The 2418-nt window shown below is 35.1% G+C and overlaps 1 long non-coding RNA gene across 1 annotated transcript; it reads right to left on the bottom strand.

The window, feature by feature from the left end:
- Window positions 1-930: 930 nt before the first annotated feature.
- On the bottom strand, window positions 931-2120 carry LOC110457558. Its single transcript, XR_002463696.1, has 3 exons — window positions 2055-2120; window positions 1612-1709; window positions 931-992 (listed from the first exon to the last, which is right to left on the bottom strand). It is a non-coding gene; the product is annotated as an uncharacterized LOC110457558 (long non-coding RNA).
- Window positions 2121-2418: the final 298 nt, after the last annotated feature.

The raw sequence follows: 2418 nt of genomic DNA, 5'->3' as shown, positions 1-2418 counted from the left end.
GCTATAGAAATACAATACAAGCATTGCTAGAAACTATTGACTATCATAACTGACTAAAACACATTTGATTTCCTAATTGAAATCCATTATGACTTAACACACTAGTCTATAGATTTATAGATTTTGAAACATGACTAATTTTTACACATGTAAATATTTCATAATAGCACGAAGATACATAATTTTGTGATTTGTATGGTGTATCACTTAGACCCTACTTTAGTGGACCATACCATTAGACTTGTTCTTCTGTTGTCATTGTGCATGCGTGGTATCTCCCTATGTTTCTGTATACTTATAGGAGATAAATGTCTTGTTACCTGATGTAAAGTGCTGCGTTGTGTACCTGATTTTAATATACTATATTTACAACTGTCATCGTAGGAATGATAATATCCATGTGCTGTAAAGCGCCTTAGAGTAATATTTTGCAAATTATATAGAACTCTATACTAATGTTGTGTATTTATCATTTTAATAATTAGATATCAATGGTCAATAATAGTAAATTGACTCTATTCATCTTGGGGACATTTTCCTGGTCTGTCTGACGTCAGTGCCATATGTTTAGTCCAAGTAACAAAGACAGCGCACATGTATCTGTATAAGAATCTTGTCCTATTTATATGCATTTTCTCCAGGTTTAATGCTAGCAACAGAGGTGTGCTTTTCGCCATATGCGTTCCATTTCTTTTCTTTCTGTTCTTTTCTTGTCCTGTCGCAATAACATCAGCCAATGTACAATGGCCTTGCTAATCATAATATATTTTTTTGTTTTTATGTTTCACTCCATTAACGAATGCTACATATACGCAATGAGGACAACATATACGTAAACAAAATCTTACCCGTTATATGTGTATCCAGTCTTTTCTAGTCCAGCCCCGGCAATAAGGGCCACCGCTCTGGTACCTCCCACGTAAATGGTTACACTGTACTTTAGCCCCTCGCAGGGGGTAATTGCTGGCATGGAATATGTGCGCACCACCATTCTAAACACCATAGTGAGGGCATATTTTACAGAGAATTGGCTAACCATTGTAGAATATAAAAAAAGGAAAAGGTTTTTATTTGCATAGCTTACATTTTTGGAATCGATTTAATTGAATTATATTGATAAACAATTATACAAGTTGGGAATATATGAAAATAGGACATGCTATATTCTAGTTATTTTGTAACAGGAATATGAGGATTGTTTAACTTTAAATTAACTTTATGACTTAAATAAGTTAGTTTGTTATAAAGATCTATCGATGGAATTTTTGCAATTAGTGGGCGATGAAGACTGAGATCGTGACATTGGAAATAAAGACCGTGACTTACGACAGCGGTGAGGACAATAGTGTCCATTCTACCAAACAACATCCTGACTTACGTCGGCTGTTTAACTCTATGACTTACGTCATCTGTTTAACTCTATGACTTAAGTCGGCTGTTTAACTCTATGACTTACGTCGGCTGTTTAACTCTATGACTTACGTCGGCTGTTTAACTCTATGACTTACGTCGGCTGTTTAACTCTATGACTTACGTCGGCTGTTGAACTCTATGACTTACGTCGGCGATGAGGACGAGAATTGTCTTACTACAATTAATACCCTGACTTACATCGGCAGTGAAGACGAAGAGTGTGTCAATATACATTCCTTTCTCCTTCAGGGCGGCCGTCACGGTCCCTACCATGTCGTCCATGGCCGTCACCATACCTGTTTCATGATGTCACTTATCTTATTTTAAATACATTTATAATAAATAAAAGGCGATGTGGCTTGAAATCTTTTAATCGGTAAATAATCCTTTAATAATTGTTTTACTTTCGTTTATTATTTTCATTTTAAATCTGCAATTATAGGAATAAACTTCTTTCCTGTTGTCAAAGATGAACGTATCACATACACACACAGGTGATTGCATTTTGAAATTTGGTAATAGATGCAGTAAGCTAAAATTGGGTTACACTGCTTTATCATAATACCTATAGCGATGAACAATGCATTACTTAATTGAACTTGGTGTTAAGCTATACACATATATATCTCGTCCATACACACCGGAATATTTCCTTCTTCCTTCGTGCTTTATGTTGCTGTACATGTTCTCGTACTTTGTTGGCACCTGGTGAATTGACACAATGGCATACATATTTTAAGTATTCGAAGAGAAGAGATATATTCAATGTGAAAACGACATATTTCATTAAGGACAAACTATAAGTGTGTATATCAAAGTTTTCTATATCACATGAAGAGATAATATCATATATCATTGTTTTGATTTTAAACCACTGAGTATACCAATAGGCTGTACAGAAATCGTAAACTGTATACCTGCAGTGCTAAACCCATACACGTGTGTATGCCGTATTAGCACTATCAAATTTACCAATCTGAACACGACATGAGGTTGTCTTACTGC

Source organism: Mizuhopecten yessoensis, unplaced genomic scaffold (assembly GCF_002113885.1).
Source record: "Mizuhopecten yessoensis strain PY_sf001 unplaced genomic scaffold, ASM211388v2 scaffold9235, whole genome shotgun sequence".
In the NCBI taxonomy this organism is placed as follows: Eukaryota; Metazoa; Mollusca; class Bivalvia; order Pectinida; family Pectinidae; genus Mizuhopecten; species Mizuhopecten yessoensis.
This window is presented reverse-complemented; position numbering and strand designations above follow the sequence as displayed.